The sequence below is a fragment of the Neocloeon triangulifer genome, unplaced genomic scaffold (genome assembly GCF_031216515.1).
Source record: "Neocloeon triangulifer isolate White Clay Creek 2 clone unplaced genomic scaffold, ASM3121651v1 ptg000022l, whole genome shotgun sequence".
In the NCBI taxonomy this organism is placed as follows: domain Eukaryota; kingdom Metazoa; phylum Arthropoda; class Insecta; order Ephemeroptera; family Baetidae; genus Neocloeon; species Neocloeon triangulifer.
Window position 1 is genome coordinate 704,342 of NW_026775562.1, and position 26,639 is coordinate 730,980.

A 26,639-nucleotide genomic window follows, 5' to 3' on the forward strand; every position below is an offset into this window, starting at 1 on the left:
TCATCAGTTGAGATCTGTCAATAATTAATTCGCTCGCTGGAGCATTTTCTTCGGCGGAAAATCAGGCAGAGCAATGAAGGAAGCTTGAATTTTATTTTTTTTTTTTTAAAGTATTAAATTCGCTAGGTCATAACTCTGAATTTTTTTAAATGTAACAATTTTATTAAATCAAATAAATATAGATATTATTTGTGATTTGTGATTTGACAAAACTTCTGGGTGCAGAAGTTTGAACAACCATAATTTATCATAAATCTCAATTTTATTGAAAAGCTTTAGCGTAAACACATTTTGTGGTAATTCGCGGTAATTCTTTTTCCGCCTGAGAGAACTTTTATCCTCTTTTTCGTTTAGCTTCTCTTTATCTGAGGAAATTGTTTGTACGCATACCCAAAATACACAGCATCTGGCCGGAAAAAAGCCAGCTGATACAAAATCAAAAAGCAAGCGGCGGGTCCCCCTTCGAACACGGCTTGTGCTTTTTATAATAAGCCTTTAATTCCTGGTGTTTGTTTTTCTTGGGCAAGTTTTAATCAGTATTGGAATGAGTTTGCTGTTTCGAGGGGCCGCGCGCTGTGTGTTGAAATGAGATCAAATGCGTATCGGAGGAAGAAAATAAAAGCGCGCGTGAAAGCTGCAAATGTAGCCAAAAAGAAGCGTGGTTGGCGCGGCGGCTTGATCGATAAAACAAACTTTTTCCAACTCTCATAAACAGACAGAAAGAGCTCGGGCGCAGTATTTAAGATTAAGTTCGTTTGAACACAGCAGGCCGAAAAGCGCTTTGTTTGTTCGATATATAGACGCGCCCGGCTTTTTAATTGTTTTGATAACAGGCCCGAGTCGAAAAAGTGCTGACAGAGCAAACAGACACATGATTGGATTAGTGAAAAATAATTTCACTCATATTTCAGGAACAAAAAACTATTTATATTTCTTATGTAACTATCATACCTAATTTTATGAATTATTTTCAAAATATTTGCTGATAAAATAAAAATTATTGAAATGAATTGGCAAAAGTTTTTGAAGACATCAACCATTTCAATAATAATTTGTCTATTTTAGATTTTAAAACATTACTTTCGTGATTGAGTTGATGTCTTTGATGTGTTTCTGTTAAAAAATAATTTATTTAACTTTCAATTTAATATTTTTAAATTAGAACGACTTCAACAAATCAAGTTCTGTATAAAACCAAAGTCCATTATATCCAGGAATTCTATAATGACGATATGCAGCAATGAGAAACAGAAGTCTTTGAAAGTTTTCCCATTTGCAGGCGGCACCGGAAAATTACATAAACGTGCGGCGGTGCTGTTTGCGTTCGAGGCGATATCAGAAGCAATAAATATAACAAAAAGCGAGAGAGGCAGGGAAAACGGAGCGATTTGTCGCTGCAGCTTGTGGTGTTAGAAATTAGCTTTGTGTGTGGTTCTTAAAATTATTTTATTTGTATGGGCGGATAGCACGCAAACAAAGGTGGAGCGTTTATAAAGAATATATCACCGGCCGGGTCGTCGCTCCAAGAAAAGCCACCGCCACAGTTGGATACGGGGGTGGTGGATTTGAGAATGTTTCGTAAAAAAATTCCGAAAGCTCCAAAACTGACAATATAATTTTGCGTTTTGTTAATTAAAATGAGTGGGAAATAAATACCATTGCTAAATACCAACTAAAATTATTTATTAAAAATTCAATGAAAGTATAAGGGGACATTTATTGAGACTAATTCAAAAAATTTAAAAAATTATCTTTATTTTCTTCAAGAAATATTAAAATTTCCTTTAGACTAAGTCACAAAATGATTTAGTTTATTTTAGTTGCATGCTTTGATTTTTTTTTTATTAAATTTGGTTCAATTAATGGCAGCTTCGCCTCATAAACTCCCGAATAATGAGAATTAATATAAAAAATTAAACCCTTATGCGCCTTCAAATCTACCACCCCAAACCTAACCGAAAACGAATGCGTGTTTCGCCTCACTTTAGCGCCACAGCTAAATAAAAACTAGGGCTTCTCGGCTCTCTTTGTGTGGGCCCCTCGCTCGCTCTCTCACACTTTATGCAATACGTATTATTTTCCTTTATAAATAAAAGTTTGGAATGTGTTATTATTTTTATTATTTCTTTTCCTGCCACCGCTATCTCCGGCCTGCCACCGAGAAATAATTCATTGAGAGGGGCTACGTATATAAAAAGGGTCAAGGCGAAGAATTTTTCCCCGTCTTATCAACGCCACCGCCGACTAATGGAGTCGGAATCGGTTTCGCTTTTGTTTGTCACGCCGTGTGCGGTAATTATTATTGCTAAAGGATGGGAATTTTAAAAGCTGATAAAACACCGTGCATATAATTGGCATGAATAAAAGCAGAGGCTCGCCCGGTGGATTGTGTCAATTAGTGCAATAACATTTCCATTGTATATAACATGCAATTTAATCTGATGAAAGGTAATTATTTTCTTTTAAATTTTGAACCAACAAATATATTTCTTACAAAAGACCCTTCTTTATTCTGTTTTAACAATTGAGAGCAAAATTTTCGGGATTTGGTGTAACTTATTAATAAATTTAAAATTTCTGATTGATTTTCTTTGTTCCTAATATATTTTAAACTTCTTCCCAAATAATTGTGAAATTAAATACTTTTAAATATAAAAATAAGTGTTTAACTATTTTAATAAATTTAATGATGCAACGATAAATTGATTAAATTTTTTAAAAATTATTTTATTTTTGAGTTAACAATTTACTTTAAATTTAGTCTAATTTATTAGAATTATGTTTATTGCACCGATTGTGAGTATTGTTGTCTAGAGTTGCAGAATTGCGCTTTTCCAAAAGTGCTTGTGTGTATATTGTATTATTTATTGGGCAAGTTTGGCCGAGATAACTCACCCGATCAGTCTATGTGTGTGTGAGTTGCTCACTTTCTCTCTTTCAGGGGGCGCAGGGGATGTTTTATTGTGGTGGACGAAGCAACATTTATTTTTCCGTAAAGGACGCGGGCGGCATTATGGCGAAAACAATTCCAATATATAAAATTTATTGCTTCCAGCAAATTGCTTTTTGGTAAACACACGGGGCGGACGCAAAGAAAGAAAGAAAGAAAGAAAGTGTTTATTCCTTTCCCGTATCTGCGTGAGGAGAGCAAGAGATGCCAGGTCAGCAGTCAAAAGAGAAACAAACAAGGTCGGGGCAGCTCGAGATGCTGAGAGCGGGTCCAGAGTGCGCGTCCGTCTATCCACAATAAACAATAAGGGGTCGAAGATTAGCCGGGGAGGAGCTGCAAAGGGTCACAGATTTCATTTAAGTGTGATGGACATGAAAATGGATTCAAGTTTCCTTTCATTGTGGAGAATTAGTTTGTTACTAAAGTTAAATTTGTAAAAATAAATATAATTACAAATGAAAATTACAAATGTCATAAATAAAATCAAAAATGAATTAAATACAAACTTCTAGAAAAAAATACAGTATAATTGAATTTGATAATAATTTTTTTATGACTAAGCAATGGTTTACATATCCATTTCAAAGCGATATTAGAGGAAAAATTAATGAGTTGGAGCCAATTTTTTTTAAATAAACCTCTCTGGAAGTTTGAATAAAAAATACTAATTTATTACTCTAAATTTTTCAGTTTAAAATGGATAAAATTTCAATACACAAATTTAATGTCAGAAAGCTGGCCAAAATATAATAAGTATTTTGATCCAAAAAATTTAAAAGTTTGAAGTAAATATTTGAAAATACTGCAAGCTCCTTGAAAACTTACTACGCTGAAAAAAAATCTAATTTCTATTGGATGAATTAATATTAAATATTTAAATGGAAGACAAGCGGAAAAATATGTATTTATGAACTAATAAAGCAAATTCTTTGCTCTAATTCACAGGTGAATTATATTTTTAGGCAATTAATGTAAATTAATATAAATAAAATTATTTTAATTTTCCATCTGCAGAACGAGATCAAGATTTTTTGATTTGAAATTTTCGTTTTTTCTCACGCTGTTTTGTGTGGGTTTGGCAAGAGCGACACAATTAATTGCACTAATTAAATCTGCATGCAATAAAATTCAGCAGACAAGATCGGCAAGACTTCGGTCGGAAATTGAATCGATAAATTAATCCTCGCTCGCTCTCCCTCACAGCAAAAATGCAAAAAAGCAGGTCCATGTGAAAAAGGCGTTGCTGCGATTGAGACATCAAAAAACACGAACACATCTATAATGTGCACTTTGCCGGTTGAAAGCCGTGCATTCGCTCCGGCGTCTCTGCAAATAATAATGCTGCTGCTCTTACTCCTTAATACACTCGCGCGCTGGAGGTTCTCTGCTGTGTGTGTGCAGCGGATTTTAATTAAGTCGTCCTTTCGCATGCACTTATTCGCTCGGCCTCATTAATATGCAAGAACCGGCGGAGAGCTGCTGTTTCTGCTGCCGTGGGAGGTAAAATGCCGCCGCCAACAATAAATTCAGCCAGGGTGGCCGCCGCAATAATAACATCGCGCGCGGTGAACGCCCAGTCGACTCAAAGCCAAACCTGCATCCCTAATGAACGCGCAACTCGAAACGGATCGCATTCAATAAATTCCATTGTTTTAATCATTTATTAAAAATAAAATGAATGCTAAATTTATAAGAAATTGTAGACGGATTAATTCAGGAACAAAATCAACAGTTAATTTTATTTTTTTATTTTGCCAAATCAAACTTGTGATAAATGCAGATGTGAAAATTTTTACAACAAAATTCGCTACAAAATAATGTGGAGCTAAAAAAAGTTTTTATTACATATTAAAGAAAATCCTGCTTATTTAAATTGATGTAAGTGGCTGGATTAATGATTTGTTCCTTTTCACAGTGAATTTTGCCAAAGTTGTGAACAAATTTATGGAATTTTAAACTTTTATAATTTTTTGTCTTTGAGTTACCACGTGTGTCACGCTGATTCAAAATTATTTTTGAGACTAAAAACGACTTACTTTATTAATTTTATATTAATTTATATTTATTTCTAGTTTTTGTAGACTTTTTTAATTTTTTGTATTTTTTCAAACATTTAGCAAATTTTTATAATTTTTTAATAATATTTCTTTTGTAAGTTTTAACGATTTCTATTTTATGAATATTTGCAAATGCTAATTCAAATTTCTGCACAGCAGAAAAGTTAATTTTTTATTAAAAAATAGGAGCAACCATTATTTATAAAAAGAATGTTAAAAATATCAATTTTTGATGTATTTCTATGAATTTAAAAAAAAATGTATTAGCTAAAAATACTATTTTGTACATAAATTGCTTAAAAAAGATGATTTTGCATAGAAATTTCGAAATTTGTATCTGAAACAAGTGAAGATTAAGCCGCCTAGTATACAAAAAGGACATTTTTTTTGCTGTTCTAGAAAATATATTTTTAATTATTTTTCATTAGTTTTATTTCCATTTGAGATTCAAAGCCGTCTATCATAATTTGTCACCCAAATGATTGAACAAATCCAATATTCTGCTGCCATTGCTCCAAAAATAACACCGCGACAAAATCGGCAGAAGAAGAAAAGCAAATAATTCCTCTTCCGTCTCTCTTATTCTTTCGCGTTATTCAAAACACGCGGCGGAGAAAAATCCTCTTCTCTGCTCTCCGCGCATCTGGCAGCGGCTAATTTGATTTGTCTCCCTCGCGCGCGTCGTCTTTAATTCGCCAGATAAGCAACGGAAAATATAAAAAACGACGAAAGGTGCGGCTGGCTGCGCAATTTTACATTTTTTTTCCACCCCAATAAAATCGATTTCCGGCGGCACTTAAAAAATTTCCTCGCGACACCGCGGGCGAAAATATACACACGCGCAGGGGGAGTCATAATGTGATATTGTAAAGAAATTAGCAGCAATTCCGCGAGTGTACACAGCACCAGTCGCTATAATGTATATAAAACCATTCAATTTTTTTTCGCCATCCGCGCGACGCAGCCACACGAAAATGAAATAACATTATTGGCAGCCAATTTGGCCGCGTGCAACTTTTGCTCGAGAGGGGGAAATTAAATTTTCGCCGCCGTTGCCGCAAACCAAACAGCATTTTCCGCCGTCGTCTTTCCGCCGCATTTCGCCGGCAGGGCTGCTGAATAAGTTAAAAATATTTGCCATCTAAAATTTTAATTTCCAATATTTCCACACGGCACGTTCGCTCCACTCTTATGTATCTGAATATTATTGGCGGCGTGTGTGATGGCGGCGGCGGCTGCTGGGGGAAATTTGTGTGACAAAATATTTGACAAGTTTGCGGCTCCTTTTGCTCTCGGTCGCGCGATTGGTTTTATTTTATACGCACACGCGAAAATGTGATGAAACGAGAGAGAAAAAGGGGGATGGTGAAAGCGCCCTGTTTGGCCTCAGTGCATTCCTCGTTGGAAAGGCGTCTACCATATTAAAGGAGGGTTGCTAGGGAATATTGGACAAAAATTAATTAACTAAAACAAAAAATTGCTACAAGAATGCTTCCGAGAGTCTATTTCTGTAATTAAATAATATTTTGATTAATTATTTTTAGTAATAGTTGAGATATTTGAACGTAAAATAAATAAAATAATTAAAAAAAAAAATGAATAATGCATAATTTCTATTTCAACTCGTTTTACTTTAATACAGAATCATAACAAAATCTTTTTCTTTCCTTTTATTTAACCAATTACTTAAATTGAACGAAATTCTTTAGAAAATTTAGTAATCTTTGTTCTTTTTAGTCTAATTTAAAAAAAAAACTTTCTATTAATTTACAATTTTTCTACTCTAATGATTTTTTATTTCTTGGTAGAACTGAATTCATTCAATCTCTTTCTTAACTTTATATCACCTAAAAAATCATTTAAATTAAAATAATTTTGAGGATCAGTCAAAATTTTACTTTAAAAATTTTCCATTACATATTTCAATTTGTTTTTGTCGGAATCGAATTAAAAAGTGATAGTGATCGGACGATTTTTCTTCCTTCCTCCATCATGCAAAATCAACGCAAATTCCACAGAGCGGGCGTGCGATTCTCTCACACTTGGCTTCATTTTTCAATTTGCACCTTTCACCCGAGAGGAGGAGGAGGCAGAGAAAGAAGACGCTTTTCAGCCGGCAGCTCATGCAAAAGAATAACGATTAGTTAGTCGATCGGCCTTTCTCTCTTTTTCTGCCGCACACCACCACTATAATATACGCTACTTTTAGGATGGAGAGTGAAAAATAAAAAAAAAGAACCAACTCTGAATTTCCTGCTGTAATAATAATTCGTCCGCTGCATTCAACAGAGTGCAGATAAGAATGTATGGGATTAAAGAGGACGACTTCTGTGTGAATAAAATTTATAATAGTTTTTGTGAATAAATGTGAGACTGATTGAGCGTTAAAATATATCGAGTTTCTTAATGAATTGCTGATAAATGAAAACGATGAAGCTCACACTATAATTATATTTTTATAACTAAATGCCGATTACTCACCAGTTGTAAATATTTATTAAAATTTTGTATTTTTTACTCTATTCATAATCAACTACCGATCCATCGGTGATTAATAACTAGTCAATAATTTTTTTTTAATAATTTTATCGTATAATTATAATATAAATATTAATAAAAATAAAATTGATAAAACAATAAAAGTAGGAAAATTTAAAAATAATCCCTCTTATAAAAATAATTCAATATATTAGTTTAAATTATTAATTACTTTACAATATATAAATATTTTTTTTAAATATGAAGACTTCAAACTTAAAATTTTTTTTAAGTCTATACATTTCCACCACACATTTAATTTGCCTCATCTCCTTTTTTCTGATGTTGCTTTTTTCAGTTTTATTTTTTTTTAGCTGATTTGTAATTTTCCTCTTGCGAGTTGCTTTTCCAGTTGGAAATTCCGCGGCAGTTTTGCTCGATGTGCCACATGCATGTGTCACATCCCTTGAGATGCGCAAAGCCAATCTGTCATTATTATTTATAACGCCCGCCCGCCCGCTTGCACGCGGGATATGAAACAACCCCTTTTCCACGTGCACTCGTCGCGGCACAAAGGGCAAAACAAATCAATCAATTTCTCTCTCCGGCGGGAAAAAGATGAATTGCGCCTAAGGAGAGAGAGACATCAAAAAATTGCCGTGTGAAAAATACACGCATCCGCCCCTAAATGATAAATATGGGGAAATTATAAAAAAAAAAATACTGCGGCAGAGAGACTAAAAAATGATGAAGCAGCGACACGGATGGTGGGTGAAAAATTGCTTCGGAAGCAACTGGCGCTGCTTTTCCGACGCGGGCAAAACAATTTTCGGGATAATAAATAACGATGGATGCATTTTTGATGTTATGTGCGTAAAAAGTAAAAAAAAAATTAATCATTTTTCTTGAGAATCGTAGAAATTGAATCATTATCAATATTTTTGTGGATTTTTACTCTAATTTATGAGGATTTTTTATCAATTGAAATAATTTTCTGTATTTATTAAATATTAAATCGATTCCTATAGTCTTCTTTATATGTACAATTAAAATAAACATGTGTTTTTAAAATAATTGTTATGTAATCATTAAACCTTTTCGGTACAGAAAAAATGTACGAATAATTAAAAAAAATTATACATTTCCATTTTATTAAAGTGAAGACAACTTTAATTCGCACCTTTTACTCTGTTTTGTTTCCTTTCCGCGTGTGGATTAGCCGTGTATGCAAAGTGTAAATTCAAATCAGGACACGAAAAGCACGCTTAATTTATATTTTAAAACTCTCCTTTTTTTTAAAAGCGTTTTTTTTTCAAACGAGCTGGAAAGTACCGCACGCATTATTTAATCCTACTCACTCCCTCGGCTTGAACACACACGTGGATGAAATAAAAAGTATAAAAAAGCGACGCACATCCACCGGCAAGCAAAGGGTGATTTGACCTGATGCGCAAGAAAACAATAGGCACTTAAAAGAGGCTTAAAAGTGTGCGCGCGTGTTCATTTTCTGACTCACTCGCTCTCACCCGTGTTTTACCAACACACATGTTAGGTGCCTTTGTCCAAAGAGAGAAAGAGCCCGGCTTTGTTCGCCGAGAGCTGAAAACAGCGAAAAAGTGCTGACCGAAACACGGCCGGAACAGGTGTGCAATGCATTCGTTTGTCCACCGCTTTTGTCTTTCCATTTGCTCGCTCGCCAAAAATTGCTGATGGATCTTAATGATTATTATAATCTAAGTAGAAGATAGAAATTTTAATCCATTTTATTTATAAATAAAGTTTTAAGCGAATTACAAATCTCTTTCCAAATATTTTAATTTCTGCGAAATAAATTGATAAGAAAAATTTTTGCACAGTTCAAATATTTAAAAGTTTCTTTAATTGACAGTGAGCTTTAAGATTTGATTGCTAGAGTGACATTTTTTTTTACTTCAAAAAGCTCTAATGAAAAAAATTATTATTATTCATTGGCTTGGTTAAAAAGAAATTAATTATTCAGAAACATTAACATTTAAAGATAATTTTCAGACTACTGGAAAATATTTAAATTTTTACTCATCAACATCAGTTCAATCTCATTTAAGTAACTCGGTAATTCTTTTATTTCCACCGGCACGGCGTTTTTAAAGGATTTTCCCTCCCCTCACTTCTTCCTCTCGTCTCTTGTTCCTCCTTTTCTTTGCGCCGCGCCGTCGACAGCATGCAAATTAATAAAATATGATAGCGGGACCTGCTGGGTGTGCGCTGTTTTGTAAGAAACACCGTGAATAACGACATTATGGGATTTTTCGCCCGCAACTTTGTATGTAAAGCGACTATAGCAGCAGCGCGGTCTCGGATAATGAGAGAGAAAGAGACGCGCCAGTGCTTTTCATTGAAAAATGTCACCGCGAATTTTTCACGCTCTTTTGAAAACTCAAGGAAAGAGGCTCGCAACTTTTTTCAGCACAGTCACTTGGCCTGACAAGAAAAGTTAAGCAAAAAATGCGATTTGTTTCTAATTGAATATTATTTTTTATGACTCTGTCATTAAAAAAAAAAAATATTATGAAATAATGAATTAAAGTGACCACGAATTATTAATTTACTGTTTCAAAGAATGATGAATGATAATTAAAAGGGTTTTATTAATTTTTAAGAAAGTAACAAGTTAAATTGTCATGAAATAATTTTATTCGTCTCATCTTCGTCATTTATTACTTTATTGGATTTAATTTGTTTTTAATTCACAATGCAAACTAAATTATGGATGGAAATTAACTGTAGCTTCTGCAAAATAGTCAAAGAAAACCAGAATATAATCTTTTCTGACTTTTTTTAGTTGAAATTGAGGCTCTAGAATAACCCAAAAACCACACATTTTATGAAAAATTAATCTATTTAGATGAATGAGAATTTATTTTCGCCCTAAAATATTCTATTTTGATAATTTTGACACACACAAAATAACCTAAAAAAATAATACTTCACTTATTTTTCCAAAACTTGATCTATATTTTGTTAGAATTACCAAATTTTAAAGGAAAAGCTATTGAAATTTGAGTTCAAAGTAAAATATTTAAAAACCTTTGAATTTAATAAAAAAAAATATTATTTACTTCAAAGTCTCGCTTTTATTTTGCATCCGCCTTTTGCTCTGCTCTGGTTTGACTGATCACCGTCACCAATCAATACCGGCGCCGACCCCACATCAGACAAGGTGAGAGCACCAGATTGCCGCCCCGCAGAAGATGCTCTCTTCGCTTGCACCCTTCTTTGGTGCTCTTCTTCTCGGGGGCAATTAGCTTTTTTCTCGCCTCTCTCTCCGCCCCGACGTATTTATCGCCCGCCTACAGGATTGATTGTGTGCCTGTGTTGCCGCCGCAGCCACAACAAGCGACCGTATCGTCTTATCGGGGTGTTTACGCACCCCTTCGGCTCGGGTTTGCACTTGGGATCAACGAGCATAAACACGAGCCGCCACCATTAGTCAAGATCTCGTCCCCGGGCGACGGCTTGAGCCGAGATAGATTTTCTTACTTAACAACTTTGGCCGTCACTTCAAAATCGAATTTAATTGAAAATTTAGAATATTTCTTGAAATTTGTGTTTAAAATCAAACAATTCAGGGCAGGTAATTTAATAACAAATCATATAAAAGATTTCTTATTACAAAATATTTATTAAAAAAAAAAATTGTCATTTTTTTTATCTTTCATTTGTCTTCTTCTTTAATATATTTTCCTTGACGCCTCTCACTGGCTTTTATTTCACTTAATGGTGCGGAAACGGAAATGAAACACCTTTTTCTCAACCTAGATATGGCCTCATTCCTAATCTGCAAGAGCCAACGCCCTGCATATCAAAGAAAAACAAAAAATGCTACTAATGCTCGAAGTGAGAAACTTCATATACAGAAAAGAGGAAACGCCTCTGGCCCGAAAATTGTACCTGCAGCAGTTCCATTTAATTTCCGAAACCGCCGCAGCTGCGAAGGGGTTGAAAGCCATAATCTGGTGTGGGTTTGAAGTGGACGTCCGAGAGATAGGATTCAAGGAGGAGAGCGGAGAGACAATTCAAATGTCTTTAGCCGGCCTTTAATGTGCTGGGCGTGCAGTGACTTGTGGCTCTTTTGCCGCAGCTGCACCATGGGGGCGAGTTTTCCTTTTGTCGGCGGCGGCGGAATGTAGCCGGAACAGATAGCGAAAAGATTTGATGACCGCGCTAGCTGCTTCTTCTTGCACCGCTAGCTCGGCGGCATGTGTCTCCAATTAGCAAAGTCGCCACAAGCAAGGAGCCGCCGGCCGGCCGGCCGCTCGTTAACTACGAAACACTCTAATTGTATGTAATTTTATGTGCCCAACGTTTGCATGTGTTTCAAAATTAAACAACTCCAAGCAGTTCAAATTCTCAGCATAAAGTAGTTTTGAAACGGTGGTATTTATATTGTTTAAAAGAAGCTGCTAAAAATTCTGAATATTTTAACTATTAAATTTGACATCTTAACCAGTTAAAAGTTTATTATAATTTATAAAATTTTCAAGTGCAGAAAATAATTAAATATTTTCTCAATTCATTGGAAGTTTCCCATAATTTGCATTCCATAAAATAAATTACATTTTAATCAGATCAAAAGATTGATAAGAGAAAGAATTTTGATCTTAAATATTCAAAACCTGATAATTTGGTTATTTATTTATTATTTTAAACAAAGGATAAATTGTAATTTTTCAATAACAATGAATAGTCAAATCAATTCCTTTGCAACAATGAAGGTTAACATTTCCATTTTTTTTTTCCAAATAATTGCAGTAATAAATCTTACTGTTGTGAAGACTTGATCTGATTTAAGTCCCTAAATTAAGTTAAAACTTTGAAAATTAATGGTGATTTGAATTTAAATTCAGCTTTTCCTCGATGAGTTTTTGCGAGTTTTTTTATTGTTTAAGAAAAAACAATAAATCCTTCTCTTTATGTTTTGATTGATTCATTAAATCTATAAATTGCACAGTTTGAAATCTCTGGAAATAAAGTTGATTTTCAAATAAATCAATTCCTATTAACTTTTTAATTTCATTTTGGAAATTCTGTCAAAAAAAGGCTAAATTTAATTTATCGTCTTTAATTTATAAGTTTAAAATCTTATATTATAATTGCATATCATGTGCTTTAGCGCCTATTATTTTTATTTTAATATTTTTTTTATAGTGTTGGAATAGAATTTTCTTCTTAAGACACTCAAGGAAAGGATTTCAAATCAGTTAGGATGAACTTTTAATTACAAAAATTATCAAAATGACGAAGTTTTACTTGAATTTTTGGGAGAGTGTGAACAGAAATTTGATTTACAGTAAATTAAGTGACTAGACTTGATAAAATTATATTCTTTATCCTGTATTTAAACTTAATATTTTATTGATCAAAGTTCTCACATCCCCAAATTGCCTAAGAGGCAGTTGATTTTCCAACAACCCCCTCAAACCCGAAAACAATAGATGCCCGTATATATGCATTGAAGAGCTAGCGAGAGTTTCTGCCAGCGCACGTTTTACGGGCGAAGAGCAATCTGGCCACTTGCCAATGTCGTACACACAATATGTGTACTCGGTTAATTGGTTTTCTTACTTTGAGCCTCCGACGGACGGACAAAGCCGGCGAGAGGGAGATACGAATAAATTTTCGGCCGCCGCAGATGAATTGTGCGCGCTGCTTGAGATGACCTCTGTGTGTCTGTGAGCGCGCGTACCCCTTTCATGTAGCCTTCCTTGCACACAGCCGCCTCCATTACTATGCAAACGCACCTTATTCCTTACAAGCGGCGGCGGCGGCTAATTCAATAGACGCCTCTCTCCGAGCGCTCTTCCATTTAATCTCGCAGCGCAATCGCGACTGAGGGGACAAAAGGGGTTAATTGTGTAGTCTATTGGGCATGTTTTGTTGATAAAAGCGCCCCCGCCAGCCGGGTTTGCTTTGCCAACTGCTACTTTACGGCTGGTTTAGCTGAAATTATGCATGGGGAAACAAGGTGCGTAAGCCGATTGCCAACTCCTTTTCCAATTACCGTCGGCGTGCACGCGAGACACTTTTAAAAGCACCACTTGTTCAGGTCTCTTGACACACGCATGAAGTGATCGTGCGCAATTTTTTTGCAAATTCCGCTATATTCAATATTTAATTAATTTATCTTTATTAAAATTTTGTCTGTATAAAAATAATATAAATTAAAGAAAAAAAACTATTGGAGAAAATATAATTTAATTATTTAATTTAAAATGTTCAAATTTTTACTTCATTCAGTATCATTAAATTTAATTAACATTAGGTTAAAACATAAAAAATTACATATGAAAAATTGTTATGCTAATTGCATAAGCCAGAGTCATTTAAAACAGATTTTAATTTTTATAGTTGTATGTATAAAAATTATAAGAATGTGAAAAAGAAAACGTACGTTAATTTATTCTTTGTATGTATTATGATATAAATATATCACAGCTGAAAAATGAATTCAGAGAGAAGTTAAAATTACAATAAATTAAAGAAGAATTTCAATTCTGGTATACTTTTGAGTAAAATGTTTAATTTTTGGCTGTCAAATCACTCACACCTTGATCCACATTTACATTTTTTCGCAGCTCAGTGTGTTAACAGGGTGCGTATGTGCCGGAATTGAGCGAATGTCAGCTGATGATAAAGGATTCCGACCCTCTCCCCGTCGCACCCTAGCTCTTTCGCGCAGCAGCCCCTCGACGCGTCTCTCTCTCTTTCCATATTACTAATATCGATTTCCAAATATAAGACCGAGTGAGTTTTAGAAAAGAGAGAGACGGACTAAAGAGAATATCTCTCGCCAAATTAGAGCAGGGTCGAGAGTTGTTAAAAAAAAATGGAATTGTTCAAAACTCTTAAAAATAAAATTCACTTCGGCAAATTTATCTGAATCACCTGTTATTTAGTTCTCCTCTCTTTAATCAGCCGTGCTCCGTCCAAAATTTAGCCTCCCCTGGGTAATTCAGGAACAGATTTCGCCTGTTCCTCGGCTTGATTCATGCGATGTTCCCAGCTCGCTCCACGTCTCATTTGCAGCGTTTTTCTTTTATTTCGCCGGTGAAATATCAAGTGTCACCGTCTCTGCACACCTTCTTCCTTATATAAGACTTAAAATAAACTCGCTTCCTCTCCACCACGCTCTATCTCAACAATAATTTACACATCCCCTGGTGCATTTCAGAGGCAAAGCCTCCCAATCCGTATATATGCGGAGAGGAGAAAAATAACGACAGAAAGCCAGCCAGAGGATCTGGAGACGTAACACTGGCTTAAAAGAGGACAAATCTGCGGCTATCACGCAGATCAGGATAAAAAAGCAACGAAGATAGAACGGTTATTTTTAAACAAATTACACCGAGGGTTTTGCCTTCGATCGGGTGTGCCGGAGAAAAATTGCCCGTGGTCGGATCTTGCCGAGGAGGTCCCAAGGTGCGATCGGCGGTAATGCGAGAGGAGACAAATTTGCTAAGCAAAGAGACGGAGAGAAAAGAAAGAAACGTGCTTCGTTGGCTCTTTTCTTCCCTGCAATTAATCAGGAATTGGATGATGCTTAAGTTATTTGTCAAAGAGAGGAGAAATACTCAAAAACTTATTTCAAATGGAGTGACATAATTTTTCTTCAATGAAATGAGTTTTCTTCAATTTAATATTCAATCAACTATAAAGTCGCATGAATTAACAACTGAATTATCAGACTTTTAAAAATAGAAGAAAAACGAGCAGTTTTCATTTGGCCAAACGTTTAGCATAGAATGATAAACTGTATAAATTATAATTAAATTTTAAACCCCAATTGCAATGTCAAAATGTGTGTTTGTTAATATTTAAAATTAAAATTCATACCCAAGTTTAAAAAAATCAATTATAAAAATAAATATTAACATAAATTTTATATAATATCAATTAAAAATAAAATATAATTCAAATTTAATTCAATCATATATTTAATAAAATTTATTTAAAAATTTGATTTAGTTTTTCTAAATTAATTATTATTGTAGTAATAATTTGTTTTTATTTTGTGTATACTAATATTTATTGATGAAATGAAAGAAAATTTAGAAATCTTAACTTGCTTGTGAATAGTAACCACTTTTGAGAAAGGTCACAGAAAACTTGGTAAAAAATGCAAAATGATTCAATAATTCATCCTACCATGAGCAACAATATAATTGACCTCACTAAATTGGAGACTTTAAATCAAAACTAGCTTTCAAGATGTGAAAAAATAACAGGTAGATTATGAAATAAATCTCATATTGATGAAGAATAAAGTTTGGCTTGAGTCTGATTTTGAAAGTAAAAAATCACAACAATGAAACATGATTTTACTGTCGTTTTTATCCTTGCTTCCAACAAAACAATTGAGATTTGTTCAGATTGTTGTGATGCTCCAAGCGCTGATTGTTGTTGAGATTTTTATAAAATTCAAAAAAAGTTATTGATAATAACATTTTCTAATCATATTTGGAAAAAGGCAGGCCAAAAATGGTAAATTGGGAATGAAGTTAAATCAGATATTTCATTTTTAAAAGTGGTTCAAACCAATCTTGACCCAGTTTCTTCCATAATTAAAATTCATTATTGGAATGAGAGGCGCAATCGTTGTGGTTTTGGCTACATCTGAACGTTAAAAAAAAAAAAAAATTTTATGCAAAAAAAAAACCCATAAAATATGAACTAAATCTAGCAGGAAATAGATTTAATGAGAGGTCACCAGTCAAACCTCGGGCAAAGATAATGGCACTCTTAAAAAAAGGAAACGTAAAGAGTTTTCATTCTCATAATCGTGGACGTTAAATTTTTCCAGCAACGAAACGGAAGAGCAAATTTTTGAAATTAAAAAGCGATCGGGGTGGTGCTGCTTCCTTCCGCCGAGCGCAGCTAGCAGTGCAAAGTGAGTGTACATGCTGGCGAAAGCGAGCGAAAAATCATTCATCAGTGTTGCATTATAAATAGCAGGCAGGCGGCGTGCAGCATCCACGTCCAATGGAGAGGTCGGCTCCTTGGGACGCGATTGGCGCTCGCGTCGGCACCGCCTTCCCAAAGGTGGGGGTGGGTGGGTGGGTGACCGGGTGGGTGGCTGCATGGCGAACGCGGCCGTCGGGGTGGGAGCCTCACACATCAACCCCTTCGGTCGGTGCACTCGCTCGCTGCTCGGTCTGGACCCCAAGAAACAGAGAGAAATGCGGCCGACGGCGGCGCCCTTTGGCCCTTTTGTTGTAGCTCGAGCTAGGGGCGGATGCAAATCAGACTGTTGGCGAAATTAACTGCGGCGTCTTCTCTTATTGTCAAAGATTGGAGAACGATCAATTTGGCAAATTTGCACTTATCTGTGGTTCAAATCGACAAGTCACCAATCAAGAACTTTTGCAGCACCAAATGCACGATTTTAGAAGATGTTTTTTTTTTATCCAAATTGTCTTTAGATTTGTGATAAAATTACAATTACTAGAAATATTTGAATTGAAAATTCATTTTAGAATTTAATTTTGTTTAAAAAAAAACTAGCTATTTCAGCTTTAAATTTGTAAAAATTTAAATGAACTTAATTAGACTTAAAACGGAAAACGCTATTCGCTTTTTGATTACATAATTTCAGAATTATCCTTGAAATAATTTGAAGCAATTTGGATAAAAACTTGTTGAGGCAATCTCTTATTCCTGAATAAAAATCCTAGAGAAAAAGCGCCCGGTGGCGTTCGAGGTTATGCAACCCGGCGGACCGACACGTCACGCACACTGCCTATTTACTCCGAAAATAGGCGACCTGTCTATCAGCAGCAGGTAAGCAGAAGAAATAAATGCGCTCGGCCGATAAAGCCTATCGAAATACAACAGTTAAATTACTCCATTCTCGTTTTTGCCTTCTCCGATTAATTAACATACAGGTTGCGACCGAGCGAAAAAATATACTATTGAGATCGAAAAGTGTTTTTCCCAGCGATAATGTAACGTATTCATTGCTTTTTAATATATTTTCCCCTCGGCGCGATAAGATATAGGCCGCATTAAGGCCGCGCTTTGTCATAATTATATTAATAATAAAAACACGCGATATACACACATGGTGGCGGCGACGGCATTATTATTTTCCTGTGTATTTATTAGAATACCTAATTTTTTATTAGTGAATTAATGAGCGGGTCATGCATGGGCGTCCGTCCTCTTTATCGCAATAAAACCGGTTTATTGCCCGAAATATAATTTCCTATATTTACCCTATTTTATTGGCGCTGATAAGCGGCGGAAAATAATACGGACGCACGGAAAAGTGATGACAGACGCCGGATTTAATTCCGTGCCTTTCGTGGTCGGGCATTTCTTCTTTTTTCTTTATTCCGCCGCGATTCTCGTGCAGCTCATTAAGTTAAGCGCACGATTTATGAGCGACGAGATGCCGTTAATGGCTGCGATCGTGTTCTTCCGCTGCTCACTCTCGCGCAGGGGGAATTCTTGATTTGCATCAATAATCACTGTGGATTTGGATAAACCTGCACTTCTTGCTTAAGTAAGTAAATTACACGAGTGCATAATCTAACCTGATTATTGTGCCTACAAACACAGCAGCTCTCAAATGAGTTCAAATTAATGTGGGGAAATATAATTATAATTAATTCTCAAACTGTCAGATGAGCCAGTTTGTAAATGCTTGAATTTGAATAAAAATTAAATTATGCACTGGGAAGAGAACTAAAAATAAAAAAAATAAATCAGCGTAAACTCATTTATTTTTAGAGCATTAAATAATTTTTGGAATTGTATGAGTCTATCAAATTACTAGGCCAACCAACATCTGATTCTTTTATGGAAATTTTTAAATTTTTCTTCTCAGTATTCGAAGTTTTATTAATTAATTATTTTAATAATTTTTGTATAGAAATAAACATTGAAAGAATCTAATTTTAAACCAGGCGACGAAGCCAAATCTTTCATGCAGTTTTTAAATTTTCATCCAACTAGTCAATATTTTTTAATGTTTTATTTTATATATTGGCGATTATCGATCAAAATTAGCTCAAATTCGGTCGCGGTGCGTGGCATTCTCGCTTGTGCTTTTTCTTTCTCTCTCGCGCGCGGCGCCCCAATTTCCAGCTCAGCCACTCGAAATCACGTGTGCGGCAGCAGCACTCACTCGACGCCGCTCTTTAGCTCCGGCGAGGTGTTGCTGCCGGCTGGCTGGCTGGCGCTGAATGAGCCGAATCAATAGCGGGGGGCGAACAAAGAAAGGGCCGCTCGCTCGGAAGCTGCATCTCACCTAAACAGGGCCCTCTGCTCTGCCTCCAAATCTACTCCATTAGAGATGCAGTTCAGGTATTTGCCAAACAAAAAGCGCGCGGCACCGAAACTTTTTTACTCGGTATTAGGGCAGAGAGCTAGTTTTTTTATTGTTATTGCCACTCTCGGCCCGGGAGCAACTTTCTGCGATAATGCCCAGACTACTTTCAGGGGTTTATATTGTAAATAAGAAGGAGACGAGAAGTTTCTCAAATTTTCCTACCTTGCTTGTTGACGATGGCACGACCGACTTCCCCAGTCTGGAACAAAACAAGAACTTTTTAATGCACTGCAAGAATGATGGCAAGATTAATTTAAAAAAAACTAGATAATCTCTGGCATCAATATTCTAAAAATAGCATTTATTTATTTAAATAATAAATAAAAGGCAAAAGAAAATTATTTTCTGTATTGCACAAGTATTTTTGTCCTCTTGATGATAAAAATTGGGACAAATTAACGCAGTAATAATACATCCCTGTATATTAATGTTAATGCAATTTTAAATTGAATTTTTAAATGGTCACATCAAGTCTTAAAAAATGGTGGTTAAAATTTAAAAAAATAAATTTCCAAAAAATATATTTTACTGCAGTAAAGACTTGATCAGACTAAGATAAGAAGTAAGTAAATTTTAACTAACTATTCTTTTGAACCTAATTTACTGTAATATTATCCGTAGCTGAATTTTTAAAATTCAGAATTTTTATATTTTAATCTTCAAAAATATTGTTGCACTAAAAACATAGACCTTGACCTGTAATGCCTATAAAATAAGTTAGTAAAGCTTTACTTTAGACACCTGGTGTTGCAATTTGCAATTATATTTCTGAATCTAATAATTTTGAGCAAAAAAAAAGAGATTCTTAATTAAGAGGACGGTGTCTTCTTTTTTAAATAAAAATATTTAATTTAACATCAATAAAAATAAGATATTTTTGTCTTGCATAAAAATACTCAACAAAATAAAATTTAGAAACTCTTTTGCATCTCATTAATGAGCATTTTCTCCACTCCTTCTCTAAACACCAATAAATACGCTCTCAACTATCATATTTATGCAAATTTTTATTCGTCTCAATAAGGAAAAACAATCCGCAGTAAATCAATAACAACAAAGGGCTGCAGGCATTTTTATTTTCTGAATGAACGAGCGTGCCGATTTGCGCAAAAAGTTCGTGCATCAAGTGACTCTCCGTGCGGTTAATAAAATCCTCTTGTTTTCGGTCCAATCGTCTCTCTCCCTCTCGTAAATAAATTATAAATCGGGTAGGTCTGCTGTTTGTGTGTGTTTTCGCCTGCTACTCTTTTTTATAAGTATATAATAATGCGGATTGGGAGTTGTCACGAAAAAGTATATAAGTGTACACGGGAATAATAAAAGCAATGAATAAATTGGCCGCGCGGTGCATGAGAAAGCCGCTCTTTTATTTTTCGATTCGATTATATTCCTTCGGTTTTTTTTACTTTTTGCAACGAGCAACCAGATTGAAAAACTGCTCGCTCGCTTTTTCCAATTCAAACGACGAGCGAGCAATTATGTGCATCTATTTAGCATTATTACTGCCTGCTGGCGAAGACACGGGAAGAAGAAGAAGCTGTGTGGCATTTTGTTCGGGGACAACAACAAGCAGTACCTACATCGGAGCGTTTTATTCAAATAAAGGCCGGTAAATAAGGCGGAGTCGTCGTTATTTTATTAATGTGCCCTGCCTGCCTTGCTCATCAGGATAACTACTACTCCGGCTGCAGTACACACACACTTTTGCAGCTCATGAATGAGCAAAAGAGAGGACTCTTTTTGCGGATGCTTGTTTTCGTCACGAGATATCCAACTGCGAAAAAAATCAACCTGCTTCTCGGTGGTACTACATTCGCAAATAAGCTCAATTTCATTCTGCGACTTTTGCTTGAAATAAATTAATAAATCGAGGTCAATTAAAAAGTAATATTGGAAATTTATTTGAAAATAAAAACATAATAAAGTTAATTAAAAAATAATTGAATGTATTTTAATATGTACGCCCTAGTTTGATGTTGATTTAATCCCAACAAATTAATGTAATTGTTCAGTTTGTTAAGGCATAAACTTTCTGCAGTTATTAAATATTTTTTTTTTAATAAGGGAATAATGTTGACATAGACAACAGATCTGATGGGAAAATATGATGCAGAAATGTGATTTGCACACAAAAGAGAGAAAATCCTTGAAAATCCTTAGTTCCGTTTAACACATTTATCTCATTTAACCTAAATATCAATAAATAAAATTTAATATAAAATCTACATTTTTACGCTCAATTAATATTTTAACTATTGATTTGGCCATTAATATTGTCCTCGTATTTTTTCTATCAATAAAATAATTTAAATTTTTTTGAATATTTTCCCTACAAATGCCAAAATTTTATTTTGAATTTCATCGCTAAACACATTTTCATTTTTTTTTATCCAAACCCAAACGAACTGGGTTTCAATTACCTTCCGACCCCTCCGAGTATCTCCGCTTTCTCACAAAGAGACTGCCTTTCATCCTCTCTACTGTGCCGTGTGTTTTGTTGCAACATAAACACATCTCCTCAATCCCGCGTGAAACAAAGCAAAGGGCAGACAACTGGCCCTCCTAATCTCTTCCCCTAAGGAGCGAGTCAATTGGCGAGAGCAAGAGGTCTTCGGATAAGCAGCATCAAATCAAATAATAAATCTGTCGGTTGACCTCTCTCTTTCTGTACCCGTTTTGGCAGCTTTGATACATTTTTATTTTCTGCGTCTTCTCGATATTGCTTTTCGGCGGGACACGAAATCGTTCCGCGCGCAGCAAAGGACAATGGATAGATATTATTATAACTTTTAAGATGATTGGACCGAAAGGGGCCAAAGGGGAGCATAAGCAACACAGCCGTAAAGCAACGGCCGGCTTATTTCGGTAAAAGGTCTCCGGTATTAAACGTAAGTAAGTTGTTTGTCAAACAGAACAAAAAGGACAAAAGGCACTAAAGTCGTATTGCTGCTTCGATGAAAGGAAAAAAAATGAATGCCTAATGTCGAGTGAATATAAATTTGGAGCGGAATCGGCACTTTTCAAATGGGGTAATTAAATTTAAAAAAAAAGTTGTTGAAGGGATATAGAGTGTGATTGTATTTCCACCCCTGTCTCATTACCGAATCGGATCGAATAAACATCAACAGCGAAAACTTCGCTCTTTATTGTGATTAAATCGGAAATTGTTTTCTCTCCTGATCAAAATCTTTGTCCTTTTGTATAAAAGAGGAGAGGGAGACGAAACGTTCCTCCCAATAACTTGCGAAAAAGGTAATTGGAGATTGAGATTATTCAAGATTTGAGCGTCCAGTCCAGTGGCTTAATATTTGCTATAATTTTAGAGAATTTCAATTTGAAAACAAAAACAAAAAAATGATCAAAACCAATAATTTTCAATGAGGGTCTGTTTTGATACTCCCCCAAAATACCTAAATTCTGCAACTTTGTTTTGAAAAAGTTGCAGAAGTAAAATAATAAATTTAGCAATAAATTTTTAATATTTTATATTATAAAATAAAATTATTTAATATTGTAATTTTAATGCATTAAAATATTAAAATTATATAATTATAAAATATTCGTTTTATTTAAGTTTAAGCAGGTCTTAAGTGCTTTTTATTTTCTATAATAATAAAATAATGATACTTATAAAAAAAAACCTTTCCAATTATTGAATTTAAAAATTTCCAACCTTGATATCTATTTACCAATTTTCATCAAACTGTTTTCCACAATAATTTTAATGAACTGACCAGCCCTCCCTTTGAAAATCTGGCATTGAATCAATTCAAAGCTATAACTTCTGTTCCGTCTCGATTCCTCAGGCTCATTAATTTATTATTTCCGCTTGAGCAGAGCAAACATCAGAGCCTCGCACAAATTGTACACATACTAAATAAACGAGAGAAAGAGTCCCGATGCCACACACGCGCGCTCGCGCACGCTTTGTTATTTTATTTTCGTTTCGAAAAGCGCAGTGGAGGAAATAAAGGAAAAGCCTGTGAGGCTTATTATCTTTGGCACAGGGAGCGGCGTATTTAAATACAAACAAGTAGCAAATTAAATTAATTATCAATTCGGAGAGAACGAGAAAGAGCAGAGTGTATTCGTTAATAAATATACGCACACGTGGGCATATATGGAAATTGTGCGAGAGCTCCTTTGCTTGTTATTATTGTTCGGGAGGCAGAAATTTAAGCCGCATAAAAGAACGGTCCGTTTTAAGCCGCTTCATTTGCCGGCCGGCTTTTTGTTTGGGGGGCATTTTGCTTATTATTAATTTCGAACGGCACAAACGGCTCTTTAATTACCACGAATATTTGCAGGTGCGGGGAAAGCGAATACATATGGTCAAGACCCATAATGTATACAAGGAAAATCGCTTTGTGTTGCTTTATCGCAGGAAAACAGAGCTTTCCCGAGAGAGTGAGAGAATTTCTGTGTAAATTAGCATTAAATTATCAACACCCAGTGGGTAAATTTTCAGAATTTAAAAGTGCATCACCACAATTAATTTCAACAATCCACCTAGTTTAAAAAAAATATCGGTAATCAAATATGGCCACAACTTAAAACGTGAATCACCGCTAAATTCATCAGTAAACACTAAATAAATTCAGCAAACTTTCTGACGCAATTTTCGCAAAGATGCACCCCTCAGAAATTTTTTGCAGTATAGGAGAAAATTTAGCCCCAATTGTGTAGAACAACATCCCTGATTTCCAGAGTGGCATTATTTTTAGTTTTTTAATTAATTTTAAATGAATATTAAAAAACAGTGAAAAATCGCTTTTCCGCAATTTTTATGTTCAATTTTGATAACTCCTCCAACACTCACGTGGAGATTTTCCAAAAAAGCCACCAATCAATATCGAAGTTAAGTTCACCGACCTGCTCCTGGGGAGAATTAATCAAAAACCTCGTGGCTGAGCCAAAAACGTCATTTAAGCGATATTAAACATTTTTATCTCGAGCAACAAAGCAGCAGCAGCAGCCACCCCCGTGTACAAACAGCCCCAGAAAGGGATGAGAGGTGCGTCCATATATCAGAGCACACATCTCTTTGCACCCCAACAACTCCATCTCTCTTGTCGTTTCCATATAGATGCGTGTGTATGTGAGAGGAGAGCGAGCGTTGATAATATTTATGAACGTTCGAATGCGCCAAGCGAGCGGGCAGATCTAGTTAAGTAAATGAGAGAGAGGAGAGCAGTTTTGGGAATCGGCCGCGCGTAATTAAAAGCAGAGAGCACCGAGACCCACTCGAAGGTCCGAGCGCCTCGTTTGATCCGAGTCGAGGGTGGAACAACGCAAATTCGTTTCGATTTTTGCTGACGCGATATTGTTGAGGAAACGTTGTTTGCAAGAATATTGATTAGAAAGATTTTTTTCTTCGCAAGTCCAAAAATAAAATTAAAACCTTAAAAAACTGCCATAAAAGATGATTAAAGCAAAACAAAATAAGATGTTTTTATTGTAGTTACAAATTGATTTTCCAGAAATTACATTGGAAGTGCATTCAGATATTAAAATGACTATTTCTGCATAAATTTTTTTTAAATTTGTAACCTTCCAAGAATTTGTATACTTAATTACTTCAAATTTAAAATTGTAGCTTATTTAACGGCTAAAATAAATTATAAACTTGTACAATTCACTCACTTCTGCGCGAGTTTTCCGTTGTCCCACTTGTAAATCTTGCTGTCTGAATGCCAGATCAAAATGTTCTCAAGAATTCTGCAACCGTTTCATTCAAAGCCAAGTTATACAACAATCGCATCAAACTGAACTGCAACGGCCACAAAAAGGCCGAATTTGTATATCATTCTTGGACAAATTATAAAATATTCCTGTGGGAGACGATTTCCGCAAAGTTTGGCCTTTTACACTTTTCAATGTTATTCATAGTGGTCAATTTGCTGACCTTGGCAAGGTCATATATATATATGTTGCAGAATAGTTGATTTCAACTAAATCATTCCACAGAAGTTTAAAAAAGAAAGAAAAAATCAGAATTGGGAACAAACTTCTGACCTCAGAGACAAACAACATCCACTTTATTTTTCTATCTTTGAGCAGTTTGAACAGTTTATAAGCGAATATGGAACTCTTCAATTATAATTTTTCCAAAGTGCCAAGTATAAAATTTTGCACAAAATTTATTTCCCCGTATTTCTCTCAAAGTTTTTCATTAGGAATAACCAATTTTTTTTACGAAATAATAACTCGTTTATTAAAATGTAAAAAAGTTTTTTTTTATATTTTGCGGGTTTCAGCGCGTATAGTGGTGTTGTCGCGAGAGCGAGCGGCGGGCCGAGCTCCGCTCTCTCCGAGGCCCCGCTCGGCTCTGGCTGGCGTGCCGGCTGCTGTGTGTTGTGTTGCTGCTTGTTTACCTGTAGTGTGTATGCGCTAAACATGAATGAAATATTGATTGCAGCCGCCCCGTTCGCAAAATGCTCGCCGCTGCGCCCCGTCAATGGCAACGTAGGCAACCAGCGGTACACATACACACGTGCGTACACAAAAAAAAAGAAAGCAGCGTGACTCTCAGCAAAACTGGATTGTAAAGTATTTAAAATCGTTCAAAATGGTTCATATTTAATGTGTTTGATTTTGGATGATTTTGGACTTGCTGCATTTTATTTCAGATCCTAATAAAATTATAGTTTCAACAATTATAATATTTAACCGATTTGTTTGCAACTTAATTCTAAGTAGGAATTTACGATTAAACTTTGCGACTGATTAATAGGAAATAAAAATGTTACAGAAAATATACTTCATTTAAAGAAGTTATAAAATTATATACTAACAAAATAAATACAATCAATTCCTCAAAGTTTGTAATAAAATTTGGTATTAAATATGGTTAATTTGGTCATTAGAACAATTAAATTCTGAAATAATGTGCTCAAGATGGTCAACAAATTTTAAAAAGCCCCACGTCAGAGCAATAGTAAATACAAACAATTTGCAGCTTATAAAATTTTTGCAAGTCCGAGTTAATATTTTATTGCAATAATTATTACATGATTAAATCGGGATAAATGCAATTATGAATCTTAAATCTTAATTTAAAAAAATTCCAATCTATTGCAGTAAAATATTTTAATTTTATAGAACTCTAAAATGAACAACTCATCAAAACAAATAAATTACCCGTTAATTCTGCACAGAAACAAAGCAAACAATCTTTCTGCAAGTTAACCTTTGATAATTTTTTTAGTGGTAAATTTCACATGGACCTGAGCTGGGATTCCTGCTGACAATTAGATTGCAAGAGAGCACGCCACCTGTTTATACACCTGCCAAAAATCGCCGCCACACAAGCAACCGGCGTGTTTCTTTGGCTGCCACAACACGACGCCGCCAACTCTCTTTCGTCGAGACAATAAGATTTTTCCCTCGTTCTTTGTCGGGTTGTGCGTTTACCGTATGCCGAGCAACAAAGACAAGCTTTTTTTTAAAACCGTCTGACTGCGTTATTTATTTATTCCTCGTCCGCCGCGAGACAGAAAGGGCAAAAAAATCAACAGTGTGATTTTGAGGAATGTCAGATCCTTTTGGGAAAAAGAAGCTAATTTCTGTGAGAGATGCTATACTTATTTACAGCCTAATAAAAAGTAGTGCAGCCATAAATTTGGCCAAAAAATATATATATTTGTGCGCTCGCGTGACACACAATCGTAAGCAGTGATATATGAAAAATAGGGACGTATATCACACCGGCCGCTTTTCACACACACAAAACAGCGAGCGTGTGCTTATTTTTCTTTTTACTCCCGAATTATCACTTTTATGTATC

At 35.0% G+C, this 26,639-nt stretch overlaps 1 protein-coding gene across 2 annotated transcripts in view; it reads right to left on the minus strand.

The window, feature by feature from the left end:
- The window catches only part of LOC132204753 (forkhead box protein P1), a 241,170-nt gene that overhangs the window by 166,961 nt on the left and 47,570 nt on the right, over window positions 1–26,639 (minus strand). For both annotated transcript variants that reach the window (XM_059633487.1, XM_059633486.1), the window contains exon 2: window positions 19,016–19,052. The gene's annotated coding sequence lies outside the window, so the exon portion shown is untranslated. The remainder of the gene's footprint in view (window positions 1–19,015; window positions 19,053–26,639) is intronic.